This window comes from Camelus bactrianus, chromosome 3 (assembly GCF_048773025.1).
Source record: "Camelus bactrianus isolate YW-2024 breed Bactrian camel chromosome 3, ASM4877302v1, whole genome shotgun sequence".
In the NCBI taxonomy this organism is placed as follows: Eukaryota; Metazoa; Chordata; class Mammalia; order Artiodactyla; family Camelidae; genus Camelus; species Camelus bactrianus.
Window position 1 is genome coordinate 118,795,986 of NC_133541.1, and position 26,916 is coordinate 118,822,901.

General features: G+C 40.8%; 1 protein-coding gene across 1 annotated transcript in view; it reads right to left on the reverse strand.

The window, feature by feature from the left end:
* Nucleotides 1-2,780: 2,780 nt before the first annotated feature.
* The window catches only part of LOC141575620 (uncharacterized), a 75,440-nt gene continuing 51,304 nt past the window's right edge, over nucleotides 2,781-26,916 (reverse strand). The window contains exon 5 of the mRNA XM_074355266.1: nucleotides 2,781-4,361. The gene's annotated coding sequence lies outside the window, so the exon portion shown is untranslated. The remainder of the gene's footprint in view (nucleotides 4,362-26,916) is intronic.

Consider the following 26,916-nt stretch of genomic DNA (forward strand, 5'->3'; position numbering starts at 1 on the left):
ACTCTGCTCACTGCACGACAGGCCAATAAATCAAAAGATGAGGTGTTGGGGCAAAGAATGGCAACTTTATTTGGAAAGCCAGCCGACTGAGAGGATGGCCGACTAATGCCTTGGAGAACCATCCTCCCCCAGTCAGAATACATGCTCATTCTATACAAAAAAAAAAAAAAAAAAAAAAAAAAAAAGAGTGGGATGTGTGCTAGTTGTTGTAAACTTCTTGCTGTAGGAGTTCTTTGCTCCTGCAGCTGTCCACGTGCACCAGGTCATGGTGCTTCTGCAAAACCTCCAACAAAACAAATGTTACTTTCTAGTCTGCAGCTTGTTGTTCCCAGAGTGCAGAAGCGCTGACAGCCTTAAAGCCCAGTGCCCGGAGAACAGGCTCTCCTCTCTATTTCAGGCTAAAGGCAACATTGTTTCCCAAAAGGTGCAGAGCCGGCAAGGCTAAGCCTGGAAAACAGGGCACAGGGTTAAAGCAAAAGGAACAGATCTAACGTGGAGTCAGATTTGTTCTTTTCTATTACATCACCAGTATTTGTTATTGTCATTATTTTTTAAACTGCGCATGAAAAGATGCTCAACTTCGCTAATAAGTAGAGAAATGCAAATCCAGCCAACAATGTATTGAAAAATCCAAAGTAATCAAAAGCAGAGCACAGGACAGTGAACCCTCTGTGCCCATCTGCTGCAAGGATCACGAACTCTTGCCACTCTTGTTGGACAGATACTCAACATCCCTGCTCCTAAGCAATTCAGGGGTTTTATTTTTTGGGGGGGATGAGGCTTATTTATTTTAATGGAGATACTGGGGACTGAAGCCAGGACCTTGTGTAGGCGAGGCACACACTCTACCACTGAGCTGTACCGTCTCCCCCTCCCCAAGCTTTTCTGACACACATCCAAGACATCATTTCAGCCCTAAATACTTCAGTGATTCAATACTCAGTTAACTATATTAAATTACCCATTATCCCAATGAACAGGCACTAAACTCAAAACAAAACACCTTGAGCCCTCTGGCCACACAGATGTGCTCCCTCATCCTGGTCAGAGGACACTGGTTCACATTTCATGTGGACTCTTGGCAAGATGTTCTGGAAAGGGGCTGCGTGCATCAGGTCACATACTTATAAAGACCAGAACAAAGAGAGAAGAAGGTCACATTAGGTAGTTTATCTCACAGCAAAGATGGACAAAGAAATCAGTGCTGAAAACAAGGCACATCTTTGTCACTTAGTGTAAAATAAATGGAGTCTCCGGGGTGGTGGAAATGTTCTCTGCTGTCCACCGAGGTAGCTGCCGGCCACCTGTGGTGATCAAGTCCTTGGAATGTGGCTGAGGAACTGAATTTTCAGTTTTCTTACTTTTGACTAATTTCAATGTGGACACATGCAAACCCAGCCTTGAATGTGGCCTTTACTTTCCAGCACTGACAGCCGTCCCTGCACAGGCAGAAAGAAGGCACTTCCTGTGCAAACAGGGCAGGAGGCAGGAGGAAGGGATGGTGCCAGTGTCCCCAGAGCCCCAAAGTTCTGAGCAGTGGTCCTGAACGTGCTGCTGGGTCACCAGCTTCTTTAGAGTGGTGATGACACCCTACACCACGACGGCCCATCCACTCTCCAGGAGAACCCAATGTGGAGAAAAATTTACTTCCAGCATCACAGGGGTGACAGAACTCCCAAAGCCCCACCGTGCATCCACAGATGGTCAAGCACAGGGCGCCCTTCCCAAGTCTGGGGCCCACAAACAGGAAGGCTCCCCTGACTGGTGCCTTCACCTCAGGGCAGAAGATGAGCATGAGTTTCTGCACCTCCTACTCTGCACCTAACCTGAGAACATAAAGCAGGTTATTAAACAGAAATCAGAGTCAAAGCATATGACTGCCAAGAGTTTCCCTTGAGGAGCTCCCCCAAGGTGACAGCAAAGCTAAGACCAAGAGGAGGGAGAGAAGGCTTTCTGTCCCCAACAGGTGAGGGTCCTGTTGTCACCTAACAGACACCTAATGCAACTGTCAGCAGCCATCCCCGGCTCCACCAGAACCCCCCAGAGGGAGGCTGACCCCCCAAGCTCCTGGTCACCTGTGCCTGAATCCTGTGCACAGAATACATGTGACAGGTGCACTCAGAGCACCCACACGAGCTGTTCCTGGGCCTCCTCTAGAAGTGTGTATGTGTGGCGGGGTTGGGGGGGGGACATGCTCAAGGAAGGAGAGCACCGGATGGTGAGGCACAGCTTGCAAACAGGAACGAGGGTGGTGTCTGTGGGAGCCTATGCATCTACAGAAAGGTAGAGGAATGTCACCACTCATGTGCTGTGGTCTCCAGGACATATTTACTGGCAAGTGAAAAATGCAAAGTGGAGACGAGTGATCGGCCAGCCTGTGCCAGCAGGGCAGGAGGGCATTTGGAAGGTGACTGATGCAAGAAAGTGGCCCGGCCAATGGGTGGCATCACGGGGACAGTGCCACACAGGGGTCTCTACCGGTGGTAAAGCACCTGCCTACCAGCGGTGGCCCTCCAGACGGGCCATCCAGCCATCTATGCTTCTTCCTGCTGCCACAGCCAATGAGCTCAAATTTTTGCCCCCAAACCAAACCACAGAAAGAGGGTGAGTGGCTATAAAAGTCAGCATTAGAAACAAGCAGGCAGCAATGTGGGTGGATTTGGAGAGCGTCATTTTAAGTGAAATAAGCCAGGAAGAGAAAGAAAAACACCATATATCATTCATATGTGGAATCTAAGACACTAATGAACTCATCGACAAAACAGAAACAGACTCACAGAGTTAGTAAACAATCTTTTATTACTGGTGGTGGGGAAATAGGGGCTGAGAAGGGATAAATTTAGAAGTTTGAAATTTGCAAATATTAACTATATATAAAAATACTTAAAACAAATTTCTGTACAGCACAGGTAATTATACTCAATATCTTCTAATAACCTTTAGTAAAAAAGAATATAAAAATGAATATATGTATGCAATGCATGACTGGGACACTGTGCTGTACACCAGACATTGACACACTGTAACTACACATCAGTTAAAAAAAAACAAAACAGAGCAGTGTAAAACTATTGTAAAACAAAACATTTAACAAGTATACACACATACAAGTTAAAAAGAATAAACTACATTACCAAAAATTTCAGGTTGGGTTTAGACGGCAGAATTTGAAAAACAAAATAAAACAACCCTTCTCCAGAAAGCAGAGATTCAGAGCCAGATCAACACCTTCGGTTACTGAACAACTTCCCGGTGCCAGCCAGGGCCACCAGCACCCTGGGGCCTCACCCCAGGCACGGTGTCCCCGGCAGCTGGGGGATGGCGAACCCATTTGTCTAATTTGTGGCAATTTGAAGGCCACATCCACCCTTAACATCTCTATCTATATTAGTGGGAGCCCACATGGATGCCAAATGTACTTTGCCACCACTTTCCTTGGAGACACGAAAATCACCACCAAGGAGAGGTCAGTGTCTGGAGTCTGGATGTGATGGAATGGAGTGCGAGGAGCCAGGCATCTTCCACCTTCCAAAGTCCACCCGGTGGACCGACTGGAAGACATTACCTCTATTTCTAGAAGGACCAAAGCAACAGTGCAGAATTCCAGGCTGGAGCTGAGGAGGCTGCATTCGGCTTAGCTGCAGGCCGTCTTTTTATCTATGTTTCAGAAGCAGCCATCCACTCATAAGTCAAAGCTTTAAGATCAACTGACAGCTATTCATAACATCTTTTCTAGATGCCCAGTGCTACGTTCCTCACTCAGGGGAGTCATTACACAGTGCAGACTAGAGACCCAGGTGTCACAAGGAAGGAGATACCAAGGATGTGTGTCCGTGGGGCAGCGGGGCCTAGCCCTCATCCACCTCCTGAGAGCTGGAAGGTCTGTCCAATGTGGGGGCCGGTCTCCCAGGGCTGGGGGGCCTGTGAGAGTCCCAGACACCTCAGAAAGGCTGTGCTTGTGTCCAGGGATAGACAACGAGAATTTAAGGGTCTGGGCAGGTAAGGATCTCATCGGTCCCAGATTTCTCTTTTCCGAAGTTTTAATTTTTTTAAGTATTTTTCATTACTTTATTTATTTATTTATTTATATTTATTTTTGTGGGGAGGTAATTAGGTTTATTTATTTATTTTACTGGAGGTGCTGCGGACTGAACCCAGGACCTCGTGCGTGCTAAGCACCCGCTCTACCACTAAGCTATACCCCTCCCCTCTCTTTCCTGAAGTGTCTAACACAGGATCACACTCCTTCCAGAAGCCAACAAATGTCCAGGTGCTGCTCTGACAACTCCTTTCAGCCGATGAGAGATGAGTTCTGCCCCTCCAGCTTCAAACTCCTGTGGGTCCATGATTATATTTTCCTCCTGTGGAACAGAATATAGTTATTTTATTGTATTATTGTGCTGTATTACATTACATTATACTGTAATGAGATATACTAAGATTATTTTATCATCAAGGTTACCCATTTGTAGGTTAGTCACAAGTGAAACCAACCCATCTTCAGTTATTTCAGACAGAACAATGGAAAGTCAGCAAGGAAACATTTGCTGAAGAAAATCAATTATCTGAAAACTAGAATTTTTTAAAAACTAAAGGGTAGTGATTTACAAGTTGCGTTAGTTTCATGTGTATAGCAGAGTGACTCGGTTATACATGTATATCTGTTCTTTTTCAGATTCTTTTCCATTATTGGTTATTACAAGAGACTGAATACAGTCCCCTGTGCTGTACGGTAGGCCCTTGTTGGTTATGTATTTTAGATGTAGCCGTGTGCATCTGTTAGTCCCAAACTCCTAATTTAGAAGTTTGTTTCCATAGTTATTTTTTGTTCATACAAGGCATCCTTGACATTGTCTTTTTTGTAAAGGAAAAGCTTTTGACAGTTAATCTTATCTCCTAAAAGGGCAGCTGGACCAGAAAAGACAGCAGCCTCAAAGGGGTCCCTGCCACCAGCCCGATCAATCCCACAGGGCGGCCCCGCCCTGCCCTGGGGCCAGTGACCGAGGGGCACCTTCAGGCCTGGACACACATGGACGAGGCTGTGCTTTATGTGTGTGTTCAGGAAAAGCCACACATGAGGGGAACTTTCCTGTATTTAACATTTCAATCTCATGATAAGTGATTACTATTTAAAGGAATATTCCCTAACTTACTTGGTTGTAAAACATTCACATATATTTAGGGCAAAGATTCAGCTCTCCCTCAGCTGTCCCTGGGGCAAGGCTGCCCCAGACACCAGCTCCTCAGGGAGCCACACCCAACCTCCCCGCCACCTGTGCTGCAGGTCAGGGTGGCCATGTGAGTCACAGGGGGCAGGACAATGAGGGCCTGGGGATCCCCTCTCTCTGGAAAGGGTCTCCTTGGAGCAGAGCAGCAGAAGGAAAGCTGCAAGATGTGGATCCTGACCAGAGGTTGTACCCAGCACACCTTGATTTTTGCAGACACAGGTGTGAGGTGGCCAGTCCCGTGGCACAGCCAGCCCCTACAGGCCCGGCAGTCTGACTGTCATGCCCAGCACAGCATACAGGGCACCCTGGTCTCGGTCATTGCAAAACGCAACCCTGCCCCTGCCAAGCTGCCAGGGCCCTGGAGACAAGAGACTGCTTTAAGAAGCAACAGAGCAGGAGGAGAGGGGACAGCTCAGGTTGTAGAGCATGTGATCAGCATGCACAGGGTCCTGGGTTCAATCCCCAGCACCTCCATTTAATAAATAAATAAATAAATAAATAAATAAAATAAGATAAAATAAAAATAAAATAAAGACAATTAAATTGAGATCTATAACAAGCCCAAGGTCACACAGCAATTAGAAGACAGTGCCAAGGAGACAACTTTGGTTTCAATCTTCATAACTTTATAGAATAATTTTATTACCCTCATCATGAACAAGGTAAGTTACTGGTTCACACTTTTGCTATGACTAAAAAAAAAAAAAAAAAAAAAAAGAAGAAGAAAAGAAAAGAAAAGAAAAAAAATTATCTAAATATAGCATATAATAGGGATCTTTTAAACCAGTTTAAAATCTAAACTGACATCTACCTTGAAGATGTGGAAAAACATGTAACAAAATAATACAGAAGAATGTACTTCTTATACACCAAATATATATATTTGATTTCCACAGCTAGTGATTGAAACTGGCACAGCTTCCCCTACAGGAGCCCATGCCAGTCTCCAGCTCCTGCACTACTTGGCTCCGTCAGATGCCACAGAATTGCCTGCTCCCACGTGTGGAGTCTGCACCTACTTAACTGAGATCTGTTCCTACACCTTAGCAACCAGTCAAAAGCTCAAAAAGTAGGGACCGATGCAGCTCTAACACCAAATCTCACTGATGCACTTAAATATTCACTCCCCTCCTCAGCCACGTCTGAATAGACCCTGGCCTCTGATCTACTTGTATTTGTATCTTATCTCCCCTTTGATACAGACCTGATGCCCTAGTTCCAAGCTGCCTACTTGTCTACTCCAGTTCCTAATCGGCTACCCTATTCCTGACCCCTGTTACTGGCTAGACTCTCCCAGGTTCCATCAACCTATGAAAATATATGCCCTAATAAACACTGGCAATATCATTGCTTCTATAAGAACAAGCACGAACCAAGAGACATCATGAGCCAAGCAAAGGAACACCAGACACAAATATGAATACAAGGTTTTGTGTTTCTTGCAAATCAACGTGCAAATCCTACAAAGGAAACCTGGCCCAGAATCTACAGACTTTTCCATAAACGATAAAGCATTCTCCATTATGATCTCATTCAATTCCCATACTTCCCAAACAATATTCTTTTACTTGAAGTATTACTGTATTACTTGACAATAATACTGGCACCCTCCCCACTTTTATCTTCCTCAAGACTATCCAGGTATCCCCAGAAGCAGGAGTATATCCCATAATTACCCCCAAAACATCTTGTGAAAAACATCAACCCTAGTGGAGAGCCCTGCCTCTCCAATGCCCCTTGTGTATCACAAACACAAGCTTTAAATGACCAGGGGGAAACCTGTCACAGCTGTCTGGAAGATGCACAGCATTGGCAAGACTTCAGCAAGCACACACGCCTGCTCAGCCAGAAGCCAGGTCTCCAGCGATGCTCCTGATTAGAGGAGCTACTTAAGAAGACTAGTGTACGTGTCTGTGTCCCAGTTGCAAATGAAAGGCTGAGGAGTCTAAATTAGGGAGATGGAATTCTTAAGGCTGAAAATGTACCAAGCAAAGCAAGATTTAAAAGGTTCTAGACAGTCAAAGCTCATGACAAATAACTGGCCTCCGCTCTCGCTCCACTGCAGTCCCCTTTTCCCACAACAGCCAGAGGACTAATGTTGAAAGTGAAGTCATATCATGTCAGTCTTCTGCTCAAAACCTTCCAAAGGTTTCCCAGCTGCTCGAAGTCCTAGCCATGGCATACAAGGCTGACACGATCCTTACAGGAGGCTGCATTTCCCCCACTCCACTCCCGTATCTGTCTCACCTTACCTTCTGCCACTGTCCCCTTACTCTGCAGCCACATGAGCCTCAATGCCTGTCCCTCTGCCTGGACCGTCCTCCCCCAGAGCAGCGCTGGCTGCCACACTTCATTCAGACATCTACTCAATTTCTTCACAAGCTGCCTCTCATCATCCTGTCTGAAAGCCTATGTCCCAATCACACTCCTTCTAGCCCTGCTTTGCCTTCCTTCACACTATCATTTATTGACACATCCCTCCACGACCTGAATGTAAGTTCCATAAGAGCATGGACTTAGATTTGTTCTGTGATGTACCCTCATTACCTAGGACAGAGTAAGAAAGAAAATAGGGGCTCAGTAAATGTCTGCCATAAGAATTAAGGAATCCACTTACTGGTCCATGGAAATATCTGTTTTCATTTATATTTATTAAAAATAAGCAGCCTATACCTTGCTGATAAGACAGCCATGCATCAATTATCAGGAAATGTGATCCTATGATACTCATCCAAGAAGTATCAGAATGTCTAATAGGTCTAGCATTTGCAAAGTGCAATTTGTTAAAAATAAAATTATTATAGATCTATTCACTAGATAAGGTTTTAAAAAAATCTTCCACTGATGCTATGAGCGCATTTCAGATACCGGTTTCTGCAACTACCCATGCAACTTTCAGCACCATTTTGCGTGACTTTCTGGACAGCATTGTAACTGTCATACTGCTGTTGCAACTAAGTTTTTCAATAACCATGGAAGTACATGGTCAACGTCTTACTTCATATTTCAATAGTTTAGCAAGCACTAGCTGTTATTTATAAGTAGAACTAAACTGCATGGGTTAGAACCCCAGCTCTGCCACTTACTAGCTGAGTGATCTTGGACAAGTTACCTCCCTCTTTGTGCCTCACTTTCCCTGTCTGTAAAATAAGTGAAATGGCAGTATCTGTACCTAATAGTGTTGTTACCTGGATTAAATGAATTAATGTGCTTACAATAGCATACAGTGCCTAGCAGGTAAGAATTCAGTAAATTATGGCTTAATCAATCAATGAATATACTATCTCATTTAAACCTCAAATCAACCATATAAGACAAGTACAATTAATCTTAAGATGAGACACGGAGATGTTAAGTAACCCAAACAAGAGTACAAAACTTCCTTCTAGCACTAACATTCTGTGAGTCCAAATTTACCCCAAAATGAAAAGGGTTTTTTAAAATAAGGTTTCATGTCAATAACATAGTCAATTTTACACCTTTTATTGGATAGAATCAGATAACCATGAAGACATTCTACATTTCCCTTTGGTCTAATTTTTGCAGGGAATGATAACTGCTAAGTGTTTAAAAAATATTTTTTTAATAGGAAGACATAGTAGTTGAGAAAAAGCAATTAAGTTTTTATAGAGAAAATTCTAACCCATTCAGCCTAAGTAATTTTTTTTTAATTAATAGGGAATAAAAAAATACTCAACAGGGAAACAAACCTACAAATCTAGGAGTAAAAATAATAAAACAATGAACAATGAAAAAAATGAATATTCTATTGTAGTCCCTGAATACAGACCTGGAGCTGCTTTTATCACTCGGATACATTACCCAAGCAGGGCAACAGGAGCCACAGGGAACAGACCAGGAAAGACTCAAAGGATGCCGACCTTTAACTCCTTTTCTCCCTTCTGCTAAAGCATATAACACTCACTGAGGATGTCCTAATCATGTAAAGTCCTCAACAATGGAGAAAACAGATCTGTTTCCTGACAGTGATGAAGACAAAATCCAGTTAACTGAGACTATAGTAACATGGTAGTGATCTGACATCAAAGGAAAATGACAGGTTCCACTGAGGAAACTTTCTAGATAACTGAAGTTTATCTATGTGCCAGATACCTTTCCACTTGGACTAGTACTGGGTTTTGTTTGTTTGTCTGTCCTCTACTTTAGCATCTTCTTGAGCCAGGCTCATCCTTACTAATATCTTTATCCTAAGAGGTCATAATGCTATGATAACCTCTAGGCTATTGCCTTATTGTGCCATTGTTCTTATATAAAATGCTCCATCCTGCAGGGTAGTTATTTGTCAATGTCTCTTTTCTCTACTATGACATTATCTATACATAAAAAGCAGACCAACAGCATTTTACTTTCCAGTCCTTAATTGTAATCACCAGAAATCTGCATAAAATAAATTCACATGGCGCCTAGTACCTACAAGCTCCATGGGAAATTTGAACATCCCCACACTTAAAAAGAGAAAACAATCTTTTTGGTTATGTAAGGACAATGCCCTTAAACTTGTAAGAAGCAAACTGAGGTATTTAAGGGTATGAAATTAGGAGTTCAGAACAACAACAAAAAAAAAAACAATATATATTAAGAGAGAGAAAACAAATGTGGCAAAAGATAACCGTTAGTAAACTTAGGTAAAAAGTATATAGATGTTCATTGGACTATATGTATTACCAACCTTTTAGAAAATATAGAAGTTTTTAAGATAAAAATTTAGGGAAAAACAAACATAGTATATCAAGCAAATGCCTATGTGTAAAACTGGCAGAAGAATAATTAGATTGTACCTGTGATATGGAGAAAACAGATAACTAATTTTCACAGTTAAAAGAAAAACCAGGGGAGGGGGGAAGTAAAGCTACACCAAAAACTCACCGACCTACACACACACAGGAATAAGAGGAAAATGGCCAGCAGACACTAAGCAGAAAAAACGGAACTTGACCTCCTTGCCACTGGAGAGCTTAGCAGGTCTATTCTCTTTTATAATTTGAGAAAAGCATTTTATTTCCTGTAACTTTTTTGAAAGACACCAGGATACTGGTATTTACTAAAGGTACTGCCATTAAAAAAATGTTTTTTTTCCCCTGATGTCTTTTGTGAGTACTTGATCACAAAATTACATAAGGGATTACTTTTCTAATAGATACTTTTGTAAAAGATAGAACCCATATCTCACCATCCAGAGATTTATTACCTATCCTCAGCTTTTAAAAAATGAATACATATATAAATTTATCTCTGGCAAAACTGAAATGGTATTGTGCATAAAATGTTCCTGTTAGCTGCTTACCCTCTCTTAATTGCAAACACTTTCTAACATCAAAAATGAAAACAACCAAAAACCTTGCAAAGAACTTGACCGACCAAAAGCCAAATGGCTCAAATACTCTAAGCACAAAGAGCCTCAATTATGCTCTGATTGTAAAATGATCCAACCTTCTTACAGAGGCAGAATCTAACAAACTCATTATATTTTTTAAAGCATATGTTTCTTAGAGGTAGTTAAGTTTTTAAGAGCATGAATTCTGGAGCCAGACTGAACACATTCAAATCCTGGCTTCCCCAGTTAATAGCTAAAGGGCTTTTCTGACTTGGATAGCTTACCCTCCCTGATCCTGTTCCCTCATTTATAAAATGAGAGTAACAGAGCCTTACAGAGATGTTGTGGAATGTGAGTTGATACACCCTAACCTGGGCATTTGGTGTATCAACTCCATCCAGAAACCTGGCATACAGTAAGTATGCCCTAAGTGCCAGCCCTTAGGGTTATTTCTCATGTTCCATCAGGGGACAGCATCTTGCTTCCCAGGAATGCCTGCAAACAAAAGCTTCCTTCCTAACTCCTAAATCTAATGACTACAATCTTCTGTTCTGATCTAAATTAAATGTAACAGGGCAAAAAACATAGAATGAACATGCCATTGACATCAGAGGAGAAGAGACCATCCGCACAGCTCACTGACGGTGGCTCAGTGCCATCTTTGTGTGGGAGAGCAATATTACATAAGAAACAAAGTGAATCATGTTCCTTTTCTATGAAAGAAAGTTGATCAGACAATATTATGAATAGAGGAAGAAAATCTGCAAAAATCTTTTGACATCACAGATCTTCGTGTTTACAGGAAAACTCAATTACAATATATGAGACGATCTGTAAGAATAAGCTAAGGCTGGCACATTCCCATTCCTCAGGAAAAATCACTTGTAATTGAGGTGTTCTGTACAGCCTTTTCACTTGTGCAATTTAAAAACCAGATAACAAGAGCATTTTCCCCAACATAAAATTGTATTTTCTTCCTAAGGAACTTGAGACATCAACCATGTCTTAGGCATCACACTGTGCTGACCAAGGCTTCTAACATTTATGTATTCACTCTGATCTTAAAGAACTAAATTCCATTAACAAAGCTGTTCTCTTGTAGGACAAAGGCAGATTTCAAGGAACAGTCTTGTCTTATGTTTCAGCAACATACTTAAGTGCCTTTACTGCTGCAGTCTTGGAGAAGCGACTTCTACAATGCGACTTCAAACCTAGCTACATTATCTATTTCTTCATTAGAAACTAGTCAAATTATTTTCTACAAATATCTACACCAAAGAGCTACAAGTGAAAGTTCAAGATAGGAGAGTGTGTCTACAGTTATACGCATATTCCAACCCACCCACTTTTTCAGACAAGCTAGTCTCTAAGAATTAAAACTAATACAGTTAGCTGGCACAAAGTGAAATAATAAACTATAAATTATAAACTAAGTCAATCACAAAGGACATAAAACATCGATTTAATACTGAATGTATTAAATTACATCCACTTATGAAATATAACTTAAAAATCCAAAAGTGGAAACATGTACATAATTTAGATTTCCACACTAATTTGAAACTCCTGTACACCATTTCAAGTAAGTGCAGACACAAGGAGAGACATTAGCGACCCACATAAAGGACTGTAACTTTCAACCATCTAACATACACACTCACACACACACACACACACACACACAATGGCTCTGGTCACTCCCCCAATGTTGATATCTGTCTATCCCACATCCTGCAGTTTATCCTAAACCCACCCTCATGACCTCACCTTTCTCCCATATTGCACCTCAAACCATCTGCCTCTGTCTCTTTCCAGGAAATCTGGATGTGTAAATAAAACAATTCTGCCAAAAATGTTACAGATGAAAATAAAGGGAGAGAGGGATGGAGTTATGAGAAAGATATGAAGATTTTTTAGGACTTCCGAGTTAAAATTTTGAGGAAAATAAATTGTGAAAAGTTGAAGCTGAGTAGAACTAATTGTGAAGATAGATTTGCAGAATAAGTTGCTGCTTAAGTGCCTTAAAAATCTTCCTCCACAGAAACTAAAACCCTTCTAATCCAGGATCTTCTGGGTTAACAAGCAACTGGCTTGGTCTGGTTTTGAGATAATCCCCATGGGCCATCATTCCATCACTGCTATAAATTAACAGAATCAGATATTCTTCCCAAACACAAGCTCAGAGATGAAGAGAAGCACGGGCAACCCTGGAAAGCAGAGGCCACTTGTTCTGACTGCAGTGCCTGAGAACTGGAAGAGGGAGGCTTCACAGGGTAAGGATATGGGAAGCTTACGCAACTGGAGTAATCAGTTAAGACAGCAAGCCATGGGAAATAACAACAATGCAAAAAAGACAAAGAAGACAGTGACAACAGTGACAAATCTCTGCTAGGGTGAGGTTTCTCAACCTCAGCACCTCAAACATTTTGGGGCAGATAATTCGTTGTTGCTGGGGGCTGTCCTAAGCATGTAAGCTGTTTACCAGCATCTCTGGCCTCTAGGCACTGGGTGCTGGGAGCACCCCTCCAGCTGCGACAACCGAACCGCCTCTCCGCCTCCTACAAGTGCTGCGGGCTCTGCTCTGCGTATACATTTTTTAATACAGGTTAATTTCTTGAAGGATACAAAACTGCATAAATACTATGATGTAAACTCATAACAGGCATTTTAAAAGACTGAATGATGAATATTAAAAAGTGATAAAATCATATTTGAGAAGGAATTCGGAATTTTTCAATTCTATTAGATGATGTTTGGTAATGATGTTCCAGTATTTCAACTTCTAAAAATACATTTATTTATCCATATTTTCTAACCAATGGATTCCAAAAGAAACTAGGTCTGGAAACAACATGATTTTAACAATATTTGCAAAGCACTTTACAGTTTCTTCACCATTTTTACAAACTTAACCTACTTAATTCTTAGGAAAAGAAGCAGTGTATAAATATCCCACTCAATTCCTAAGTATAAGATTCTACCTGTGTTCTTTTGAAAACTAAATCCAAAATTCAAAGTTCAAAGATGTGTATGTGTGTATCCTTTGCCATCAACAATGCAAGAAGAGATGAATGAAAAGGTAATTCTGCTCCACAAATCATACATATACACTTGCCTCCAATGCAGAGATCACAGTTTCCTCCACCTTGTCTGTGAAACAGGAATTACAATTCACATATAATCAATGGTATCAAGCATATTCTTGACCTGAAGTGTCTAATTCCAACTTAAGGAGAGTAAATATATACCTGTAAAGGAGAAATATAATTGATAATGTATCTTTACATCTAATTTCTCCCCTCCTCTCCAAATTCACCAAACTTCTACCTCCCAACTATCTGGACTAAAGCTTCCCAAATGACTAGGCACAGGTTACTGAAGGACTGTGCAAAGTTTTAACCAACCCCCAACAAAAGTATTAGCTTGCAAGTAGGATAAAATCGGGCTTTGACCCAAACCCCAACCTATAACCTCCTATCTGGATTCAGAATTTTAGACATTTTCAACTTCAAAGACTGAGTTCCTCAAAGTTTTATAAAATCAGACTCTTCCCAAAACAACAGCGTCTGTGGTCCAAATTCAACCCAGAGAGTGAGCCCTCAAGAAATTTTGATAATTTCACATTAAACATTTGCCAAGTTTGACCAGTTTTTCTTCCATGTAATGTCTTGTTCTACTCTTATTTATTCCTGCAATCACTACCTTAATCCAGGACTCAATCACCCAGTTCATCCAGCAGCTAATTTATTTCCTATTGTGTTATATCCCAACAGCTCAACCAACCAAAATTCCAAATACTCTGCCTCACGGTCATCGTGGCCTGTTACGTGAATAATCAGAGTCGCAGTTACCATGGTCCTGTTAGCATCTCCCCTCATTTCCTGCCTTGGATTCCGCACTCCAGGCAGGTAAACCTGCACGCTCCTCACTAGACTCCACGCCATTCCCTGCTGCCTCAGAAAGCTCCCCCCAGCTGGCTGATGTCCTTCCTGCTGAATAAATTCTCATTTCAACTGCAGCTAAACACATAACTGTAACTCTAGTTTTAGGTCTTGGCATTTCTGTCTACTCCGACAAACTGTGTTTTTCACGTCTCTTCCCCCTCCAGGCAGTGGCGTCATGACTCCTGGAGTCACAGACACACCAGAAAGTCTGGGGACTGAGCAGCAGAGCCCTCCCTGCGCACGTTCCCACGCTGTTGAGTTGGAACCGCAGTAGCTTCGGGATGAATTCACCCAACAGCAAAAGGAACGCGCACTCCCTGAGAACTGGTCTCAGCGCTGCTGCTGCCGCAGCCCTGCCAGGACAGGACTGGCCCCACGAGCACCGAGCCGAGGCCTGCGCGCTGCCGGGCGGCAGGGCCACCGCCTCCCGGGGATCTGACTGGGGGGGCCGCCCCGCGCTTCCCATGCGCCCTGAGCACGGCTTCCTCCCGCTGCTGTGCAGCCGGGCCGCTCAACTACGTGAGGGCTAGCCCTGCTGGGGTTTCATTCAGAACAAGCAGACTTCAGAGTTGCTAGGAGAATTAGTAACAATCATTCAATAAATCAAATCCTTCTTTAAAAAAAAACCCGGGGGCTGTTTGCCCAAGCATGTCACACAGACTTGCTCATGTGAGAACACAAAACACAAATCAAGTCCTGCAGCCTGGAGTGAGTGCCCTGCGACTTGGGGCTTGGACTTGAAGGCACCGTGTGTTTCTCTGTTCACAGCCTTTCGCACCTACAATTTGTTTCTTGCAACTAGTGGCCACATAGGCCTCTCATTAAACTTTGTGTTAGCAGTTATAGCCAGTGACTGCCCTTGCCCTGCCCCCAAATCTCTCCATGTAAACAAACTCCATTTTTTGATACCCCATATAGACTGCATTTGAAGCTAGGCCACCCTAAATATATACCTCTAACTTTGGCAAAATTTTCCAGACCATTAGAATGTAGTAAAATTCAAAGATGAACAAGAAACTTCACTTCATGTGAATCATGGTCACCAAACCTGTAATGTAAAACACAGCAGCGACTTACTACAAACTAACAGCAAAACAGAACATCCAGAGCCCCTGTCATCTACCTCGTGCTTAATCTTTCCTTTAAATAAAGAAAGTACTTTTTCTTCACTGATAATTTACATTTCTGGAGAGCGTATTACAATCAGACATTTTAGGCTATGTTTAATATCAATAACCTAGTGTATTAGTTTAGAGCCAGAGTACTCAGGATTCAAATCTCAGAAATGATCTACCCGAAGCCTAAGGAATGTGCATTTTATTTGCTGTGTCTTTCTGGTTATTCATCAGTTTCTTCTCTCCATCCTACTTTGCCTCACTTTAACTAATACATCATCCCAGTTATTTACAAAGTAACAGGGCAATCTCAACACTAAACTCTACACAGCCAAAACAGGTGTTTAAAAAAAAAATGACTAAAGCTCATATATCTTACTGCACAGAAGATTCAGAATTTATTTATTCCACTTTACAGGCAAATGTCAAGTATGATTACTTTCCCCACAGAAATTATATTAGAAACAGTTAAATCAGAAGGTGACATCCTCAAGGTTGCAGGAAAATCAGGAAATTTAAATAAAAAGTTGGAAATAGTATTAAAACTAGATACAAGAATAAGAAACACCATCATCTAGTGTAAATTTAGAATGCCCATTCAGTTGTTTCTGGAAAAATAAAAAACAGAAACTACAAGAGAGCTGAAAACAATAAGTTGTTCTTATACTAAACTTCAAACATTTAAGAAAAGATTAAACTCAGTCCACTTTAGGGACACAATAAGTATGTAATACATTTCAGAAAAACTTCCATCAAAAACAGCCAAAGTTTTTAAGTCTGGTCCCAGAGACTTGTTACACAGCAATCTTCTCTTTGCCAAACCCGTCATCTACCAACAATGTTAGAAAAATGCTTATTGTTCAATTTCTTATTCCATTTCATTGTCTTCATTTTGAAAGCAGAGTTTATATTTATAACCCATTCTTTTTAAATTGACATTTAGTCAGTTTACAATGTTGTGTCAATTTCTAGTGTACCATGTTATAACTCAGTCATACATATACATACATGCATTCCTTTTTTTTTTTTTTTTAGTATTTATTTATTTTAAATAAATCCTGATCACACATACCTTTTTATATTCTTTTCCATTATAGGCCACACAAGATATTGAATCTAGTTCCCTGTGCTATACAGTAGAGAACTGTTGTTTATCTGTTCTATATAAAGGACTTAGTATCTGCAAATCTCAAACTCCAGTTTGTCCCTTCCCACCTGGTAACCATAAGTTTGTTTTCTATGTCTGTGAGTCTGTCTCTGTTTTGTAAATAAGTTCACTTCTGTCTTTTTTTTTTTCAGATTCAACAAATAAATGATATCATATGGTGTTTTTCTCTCTTTCTGGCTTACTTCACTTGGAATGGATAATCTCCAGGTCCATTCATGGTGCTGCAAATGGTATTATTTTATTCTTTTTTATGGCTGACTAGTATTCCATTGTGTGTGTGTGTGTGTGTGTGTGTGTGTGTGTGTGTGTGTGTGTGTGTACCACAACTTCATCCAGTCATCTGTCATGGACATTTAGGTTGTTTCCATGTCTTGACTATTGTAAATTGTGCTGCTATGAACACTGGGGTGCATGTATCTTTCGAGTTAAGAGTTCTCTCTGGATACATGCCCAGGAGAGGGACTGCTGGATCACATGATAAGCCTATTTTTAGTTTTTTAAGGAATCTCCATACTGTTTTTCCATAGTGGCTGCACCAAACTACTTTCCCACCAGCAGTGCAGGAGGCTTGCTGTTCTCCACACCCTCCCCAGTGTTTATCATTCATGGACTTTTAATGGTGCTCATTCTGACTAGTGGGAGGCGATATCTCTATAACCCATTCTTAAAAGAAAAAAAGTTATTCATATGATCTTCAATCAATTTCTTTTTTTGTGAGTCTCATCCCAGTAAAAAAGTAGTGGTTTTTTAATTTGCTCACTGAGATGAAGAGATGTGGAAAAATTATAATCATCATTCTTTAGAACTTGCAAATTGTTACTATTATAAAAAACAAAGTTTTAAAAAATACCTAACAAGCTAACACTGGATTAAAAGTATTATGTATACCACAAGTTTTATTAACAAATTTTTAGGACTTCTGAATAAATTAAGAATGACAAGCAATATATTAGAAGTTGCATAAGTGGTCACAGTCCAAAAAACGTTTTGTTTTTAAAGGTTGGAGTCATCCATGCAAGGGGAAGCTGGGGCAGAGACATGAATGACACACCTACGAGGACTGAGGTGGGTAACAGAACATCAGTGCCGTAGGCCACACACGTCACCAGCCAGGGTGAGGGGACCGCGCTGACTGCACACACACCCCGATCTACAAACGGCAGATACTGCCCCACCACTCTGCCCCAGAAGGTGGGAACACAGCCTACCAGTGACTGGATTTTCAAGTCATCCCTAAAAATCCAGAAATCCATAAGCCTCATCGAGAAATTTCCCAGCTTTTCAATGCTGATCACTAGTTGAAATTCAAAGACACTGCAAATCAACAAAACACATCTCTAAGGTGGTCAGTCCAGAGGCCACCTTTAGGTTAAAACATGAAAACTGCTTTTAAAGAGATATGAGGGTCAATGAATAAAAAGCTCAGCCTTTGAGACCAAACTGGTTTGGGTCTGAATGTGTAGTTCACCACTTAACAGGTGCATGATGATAGAAAAATTATTTCTTTAAGCCTGCTTCTTCAAATGGAACACTCTCATAATTGTTGAAAAGTGACACTTTGAACACAGTACCAGATACACAGCAGACATCACAGAAGTGTCCCTCACCCTGACTGCCCCAGCCTGCAAGTCTGTAGGATAATTTAAAAGATACCAGATCATAAACACCCTGGAACACTTTAAACAAGTTATAAAAAGGAGATCAGAAAACTGAGAGGTGCTTTGATGCCCACTTCCCTCAAACCCTGCTACTCAGAGAGGCCCTGCACATACACAGGGAAGGCACTGTTAATGTAGGGGATGAAATGGGCCTTCTTAAAATGAGACCGCTAACTGGAGTATCAATCTCAGTTAAAAAGCTGAAGAGTCCGAGCCCCTTAAAGCTAAAGACAAAAAAGCCTTTCTCATTAATTTCACAGGCCCTTACTTGCTGGTAGAAGTGAAACAGCTTAAGCTTTGATACTTTTGTAACTTTTGGCCAAACTTCCAGGAAACTTATTTCTATATAATGCCTGGAGCAAAGCATTTATACCAGGTTTTTCAATGTAAAAAACCTGTCATAATCTAAAGTTCATTTAAAGTATGACTTCATTAAACCAAAACATTATGGGACTAAATTTACTGCTACAGTTAAAATACCTTTTGACCCCTCATACACACCAATTAATTTTTTTAGGAGAAAAAGACAATAACTCATTAACATATGATTTTTAAAAAGTAAAACACATACATAGAAATTCATTAGGCTACACCTAATCATGATACTTCTGATACATTTCTAATGTGGTTACAAATAAGAAAGAAAAGCACTTCTATATACGTGAGCCCATGTCTATATAGACACTTACTGAACTCTAGAAAGTTCATGATGTCTTCCTACAAACACAGCACAGGCTGGGGCACGTGCTAGAACTGGAGGCACTAGGGAAGTTTAAGTTTTATGACTCTAAACACATGAATTCTCCTTTCCAGCTTCCCCCTCCTCACATTAAGTGCAAGAAAAACTAATGCAATATAGAGATTGACAAATTGGATGGGGGAGCAACTGAAAAAGGATTCAGTACCTAAAAATCCACTACGATGTCTCCTTATGGACACAAACATATCCATCCTCTCATATGAGAACCTGAATGTGTTCTATTCTACACATCACCCTCATATAAACTCCTTACCAACTGGACCATAAATAGCTCTGACTTGTAGATAAAAATACTATATACTAAATAAAATCACATCAAAAACTAAGTAGCCTTTTAGCCAATGTTTAATGCAAAATGATACTTTTAAGATGACTCTAGAGTTCTGAATTTAGAAAATTTTTGTTTAACAAGGGTCTTAGCCCACGAAGATAAAAAGTAAACTTAACTTTTTTCTTCAATCATCAGGCTACACCAGTTTCTATTCTCACTGTTTCACGTTTGAAAAGCAGAGGCTGTCGTACATACCACTGCTTATCAGTAGTTTAAATTGCCTCACGTGGTTTGTCTTATTTTCCACTTCATAGAAATCAGTGTCTAACAAAAAGTGAAAACGGACACAGAAGTGATTTGTTAGAAGCCGTATGTAGAACGTAAATACAGACATTAAAGAAAAGGCCCTATAGAGGGTCTGCAGCTACAATAGTTTAAGCTAAACGCCTCCTAGAAGTTCCTAACTTGAAACGTTTCTCTGGCAAATGAACACCGCGAGTGTAAAGCAGAAGTCAACCTACAAAGCATCATCCAGACCAAACAGAAGACAGGACAAAGCTAAGCGTGGCTCCGCAGTCAGACGGTCAAAGGGACAAAGGAAAGAAAGGCAACAATCATGACATGGAATATGCGGATATTTTCTAAATTACCAAATTAGTCTATAAGCATCCAAAGCATTCAGGAGAAAATTTCAATACAAAGCTTTTAAACACACCTTGAGGTCTTTAAGCACACTATGGGGAAGTCAAAAAGCTAACCCTGAAATAAAGCACTTTGCACAGCCACCACATGATGCAGCTGGTCCTGGAATACACTGGAAATAACAGTCAGCTTCAAAACCCGAGTAATCAAGAAATTACATGCTTTTAGCAAACTTTAACGTCAGCTGGGGGGTGCAGGGCTGCCACTGTTCTCACAATCCACTCGCTGCAGTAAACGTCTCCTCCACCTGCGAGTTTAAGAAAACTCTTCAAGTTGGGTCACCCAGGGGCCATCCCTCTAAAAGACTCAAAATAACGCAGCCTACAGAGCAAACAACATCTAGAACCGGCGTTATCTTCCTCCCCCCAACCCTCTCCCCTGGGCAGCAGAATGTTTTTACTGACCATAAACACAGCCTCTTGCTCTGTCTCCGCAAACCCCGGGCGGGGGCGGGGCGCTGTGCGGAGCAGCGGCTGCCCGGCTCGGACACGCAGGACGCCGCTGTCGCCCCTCCGCCGGCGGCCCCGCCGCGGAGCCGGCTCGGTTCGGACCGTCGCGCCCGTGAAGATCGGCACAGCGGCCCGGCCGGCGGCGCGCAGCCCCCCCCCGGCCCGCGCCCTGGGCGGCGGCTCCGCGCGGCGCAGCGGCTCCGGAACCGGCCGCCGGGAGGGCGCTGGGGGCGGGAGCTGGGGTTAGGGGTTGACAGTGTCTTACTTTGCACTAACTTTTTTTTTTTTTTTTAACATTTTTTATTGATTTATAATCATTTTACAGTGTTGTGTCAAATTCCAATGTGCAGCACGATTTTTCAGTCATACATGGACATACACACACTCATTGTCGCATTTTTTTTCTGTGAGCTACCATGACATTTTGTGTACATTTCTCTATGCTATACACTATAATTTTGTTTATCTATGCTACGATTTTCAAAATTGTACTTGGCACTAACTTTAATCCTAAGAGTTATGCCCCTCTTGGGGTCTGGCAGATCTTCTAAGAACCTTTACTAGATTGCTGGTTACTTACTGGTGGGCATTTGAAAACAATGATACAATATAAAACTTGAAAGCAATAATGAAAATCAACCATATTATTTGATATATAAAATACTGAACTAGGAAAAATATATGTTAAGAATAAGGGTAATAACATGATGGTGTGTATAGCACTTTATGAACAACTAGGGCTGAACACATTTTTTTAAAAATTTATTCTATATTTCATTGAATAACAATCTTGTGCCTTGAGTTTGCTCTTTGTGTATGACGGATGTCTCATTTTTAACAATACTGCTGTAAACACAGATTGATGAAATTGGGTCTAGACTATGCAAATGTCCACAATCTACTGCTCAAGAGACAAATTATAAAAATTATGTCACAAGGAGACAAGTCTCAAAATAGTTATGTGATTCATAGAGGAGGCACATTTTTATTTATATTTTGTAGATGAGCAGTTTGCAGTTTGATGGGAGCTGGGCTAGAGAATGAAAATTCTAAGTTGAAACAAGTGTTGCAAATGCGTGGAGACAGGAAAGAGTCTGCAAGGAGGACCAGCTGCATATTGTTTACGACGCCTTTTGTGGGTTGACTAGTAGAGTATATGGGGGATACATAGCAGCCTGAGAGTTAAGGGTGTTGTGCTCTCTGCTGGTTAGTCAGAAGTTTATTTTATTAGTAATGTGTAATAATTGAGATTAAAACACAAAAAGTGTGGTCATTTATGAGTTTTAGTAAGAATATTCTGCTAACAATGTAAAAGTTTTGGGGGAAGGGAGGGGTACGACCTAGAGCAGTGATTCACAATCCAGATAGATTGTAATAAAAGAGTTACACAGAGAGTTAAAAAAAAAAAAAACAAAACTCCACATATTCTGGTTAACATCCTAAACTTAAAGAATCACATAGGACTGGAACTTGAGAAGCTATGTTTTTAAAAAGCCCACTTAGTAGTTATATATTGCTAGATAAAAAGTTATCATAAAACTTGCAGCTAAAACAACAAACATTCATTATCTCAGAGTTTCTATGGGTCAAGAATTGGAACATTGTTGAGCCAGGCCTTTAGCTTCAAAGTCTCTCACAAGGATGTAATCAGGATGTTGGCCAGGACTGGAGTTTCATGTGATAACTGTGATCAAACACTGTAGAAAACGTTTTTTCAACTTTAAGAATTAAAGTCAAGCCAAGTGTACGGGTTCAAATACAACTAGAAATTTATATTTATGTATGTGTATATATATATGTATATATATATATATATATATATATATATATAACCTATAGGTGAAAGAAAATTTTATTTTGAAAATTATAAAATATTTTTAAATGAAAAATACTGATAATACTATACATCAAACTTTCAGGATGCAACCAAATCACTAATTCCAGTGAAATTCGTGTCCCCAGAGCCACATGCTAGTAAAGAATTAAAGTTGAAGACAAGCTAAATATCAGTCACTACACGTGATACAAATACAAAGTAGAATAAACCAAAATAAAAATGAAAGCATACTTAATGAAACAAAAAACGAATATACAGTAATGGGATCAAAGCATCCAAAATGTTGGTACTTTGTGAAACTGGTAAAGCTAGACTGACTAGTCAAAATAAATGAGATCTGTGTTCCAAATTGCTAAGAATCCAAAATGCCTCAAAAAATATTGTCACAGTCTGAAAAACAAGAAAGGACCAAATAATCTACAAAATCATGCTTTTAAAAATCCACCACAGGTTATGTCACAAGGTAGGAATATAAACTGAATTCCAAAGGGTCCAAATCTCCTTTGAGAAGCCACATAAACTTTTTGACCACTAGTAAATTTTAGAGATTAGAATAAATTAAATAAAATGTTAATGAATTTCTTGAAGACTGAGTACTGGCTAGAATCTTGAGAAAACTTGACATAAGAGGAATCCACACATACTCATAAAAAATGTCCCATTGGCCTCCATCAGGTGCTCATAAGAAACAGCAGGTGTCAGGAAGAAGATGTGTGACATCCTTGGCTGGACAGGCTGACTGCACTTCCCAAGGTTTGAGGGGCAGCAGGAAGACCTGGAGAACCCAGGAGCCTGTAAGCACGCAACAAAGCCTTGCACTGAGTAACAAAAGCAGCAGTCTACCATTGGAATAGGTCAAGGGCACAGAGAGAGACTGTAAGACGGGTCAGCAGGTCTGCTAACAGTTGAGGGTGGAACAGGAATACTCAGGAAACCCTCAGACCTGCCACTCAGAGCAATGCCATGGCGGAGTTCCAATGGAGGAATGGGAAGCTTTCTGTCTGCTTGATGTAGCTGCAGCAACAGCAGAGCCCAGCCAGGTGGGGTACAGCTGCATTGGATCAGTGCCCCCCACAATCATCCTAACTGAAACTTTTCAAACATAAATTATTATCTCAATATCTACTTTTTTACAATGCCAAGCATACAATAAAAATGGAGTCAAGCAGAAAAACAGAACATGTTAAAACTATGAATCATAATGAGATAAAATGAGGAACAGAACAAAATCAGAGATAGACCAAATGTTGGAACAATCAGACAGGGCAGGGATTTAAAATCGCTATTATTATTATGTTGAAGGATCTAGTGGGAAGGTGAAGAACACACATGAACATATGAGAAATGAAATGGCAACTACTTTTAGAGTTAAACGAAAATCCTATAAAAGTAAAGCACAGTATCAGTGGTTAAGAATTATTTTAATGGAATGAACTAAAACAGATGTGGGCAAATTGGTGGAAAAAATCAGAGAGCCAGAGATAGAGCAATACCAGTTAACCACATGGAAAGCAAAGACAAACAGAAAAAAATGACAACTGAGCATTCAATAGCTGACAACTTCCCACAGGACAGTGTCTAAAGGTTTACTGTAGGTAAATGGAAAAATCAAAATAGAAGTTAAGAAGAAAGGGAAAAATATATTTGAAGGGAAAATGGCCAGGAATTTTCTAAAAGTCATGAAAGGCAAACAAATGTCAGATGAAAAGCTCATTGAACCCCAAGCAAAACAAATAGAAGATAGATATGGCCATGTACCTCACAGACTAGCAATAAAAACCAAGTATAAAGGAAAAACTTGTAGGCAATTAGTGAAAAAATGAAACACTGCATATAGAGCAAGAAAAATTAGGATTGGAAGCAAACATTGCTAGAAATTATAAAAACGAGGAGAAAGTACAACAACATCTCTGCAGAGCTGAAGGAAAAATGTCAACCAGAATTATCTACATAGTAACAATGTTTTTAAAGTGAATGCAAAATAAAGACTTGAAGTATAGCTTTTGAACCCTTGTACCCTGTTGGTGGGAATGTAAAGTACGTAGCCACTATGAAAAACAGTATAGGGGTTGCTCACAAAACTAAAACTACAGCTATCATACAATCCAGCAATTCGATTCCTGTGTTTGTATCTGGAAAATCAAAAACACTAATTTGAAAAGACCCCTGCACCCCAATGTTTGTAGCAACACTATTTACAATAGCCAAGACATGGAAGCAACACAAGTCCGTATCAACACCTGAATTGATAGAGAAGACCTGGTGTATGTACATGTAAATATATACATAAAGTAATATTACTTAGTCCTATAAAAGGCCGAAACTCTGCCATTTGCAGCAATGTGGGTGGGCCTAGAAAATAGTATGCTTAATGAAATAAGTCAGACCGAGAAAGACAAGTACTGTGTGAGATCATTTATCTGCGGGATGTGAAAAATAATACAAATGAGTGTGTATGCAAAACAGAAACAGGCTCACAGATGTAGAAAACAAACTAGTGGTTACCAGTGGGGAGAGGGAAGGGTGGGAGGCAAACTAGGGGTACACCATTAAAAGACACGCACTACAATGTATAAAACAGACATCTAACAAGGAGACATTGCACAGCACAGGGAAGTATAGCCATTATTTTATAATAGCTTTGACTAGAGTATAGTCTGTAAAAATGATGAATTACTATGCTGTACACTTGTAATGAATATAATTTTGTAAATCGACTATACTTAAAATTTTAAAAAAGGAAAAACATGGAGGCAGGGGCTGGGAGGGGGTCAGGTACTGTGAAACTTTAAGGACTAACCACTTACAAGAATATTAAATACATTTTAAAAAGTCAAAAAAAAAATAAATAAAGCTGACAGACTTTATTGCCATCAGGCTTTCACTTTAAGAACTGCTGCAGGCGGGCGGGGCGTCGGGCTGGGAGCAGGTGGCCGTCTCCACAGCCGGTTCCCCGCCCGGCCGCCTGCTCTCCCGCCCCGACCCGCGCTGCGCCTCAGCCTGCGGCCGCCGGGCTCTCCCCCCACCCCCACGCCCCGACCCCCGCGGAGCGCAGCGGGGAGCGGGGAGCGGGGAGCGGGGAGCGGGGAGCGGGGAGCGGGGAGGGTCCCGGCCGCCGGCGGGGCGGCGGCCGTGCCCGCTCGTCGGCCGCGCGCGCTCGGGGGCCGGGCTGGGCGGGGGCAGCGGGCGGTGCGGGGCCCCGCGGGCGCGAGGAGAGGAGCCCCAGGAGGGCCGCGTCCCCCTGGGTGCCCGAGGGCTCGCGTGGGGTCCAGGGTGGAGCGGATCCCACCCCCCGACTCGCCTTGACGCGGGCGAAGGGGGACCGGACCCCTCCTACCTGAGTGCGTCTTGTCTTTCTCTATTTGAGTGAAAAACTGCGGTGCAAAATAAAAGCGCAGAGCAAGGTGGAAGCTGATTGAAGAAAAAGTCACATCTTAGATTAGCTGTTCAACTGCTGCCTCATACTGGATACAATTTTGGTTTCCTATGAGTACAGATTTTAAGTATTAACACTGAGGTTTTAGGAATTTGACCGTTAAAAGGTTGTGAAGTTTAAAAGGCTAAGTTTTGTTACTTAAAAGTCTGAGTACCTATGATCTTTCATTTTCCTAATCACTGTTGAAACGAGATTGTAGAATAGTGTCTTATATTTCATGCAATCCTCGCATAATAAAACGAAGTTTCAATTCTGTAGGCGCTAAAATGAAAGGCTTCAGGGTATATTGTGTTTGATACTTTCAAGGTAATACCATTTTACATTCATTTTAATGAAAAATTGTGTCTTTTAAATTCCTTTTTTATTATTTACAGATGTCAGGGTAAGAGCTTTAATGCTTTTAGTGTTGGGAAGTATGTTGGTATATTTGAGGTCAGAACTAACTAGTAAAGCATGGATGATTTAAAGAGTGACATTTTAGTATTAAAATTTTAATTACTGTCCTTGCTATTTGAAATCGAATGTGCTTGTGAAGGGGGCCATATCTTTCAGAGTTGTGCTTAGTACCTACCTATAGGCTCTTGAAAATGTAGTAATGAAGTGGTGTGTTTTAATTTGATAGTTTTCATTTTGTGGATTTCATTTTTTATTTAAACATGCTTTTTTCCCTCTAATATGGTACATAAGAGAGAGTATGGATATATTTTGAGATTAGATTATGTTAATGGCAGATACTTTAACCACATATAGTCAGTTTTGGAAGTTGAATATAAAATATAAAACTATAAAAAGTTACTGATTATTAACTATATTTATAAACTATAAAAAGTTACTGATTATTAATATATTTATTGTACATTGGAAGCCTGCGTTTTCTAGTTTATATTTCAGCTATCTAATTGTTACATTTACACTGGTTTTAGATTTATGAAATTTTATACCTTAGCACAGTGAAAAATAATATATTTTAGGCAGTTATTGATGTTTTCTTAAACCACTGAAATTTGTTTTGA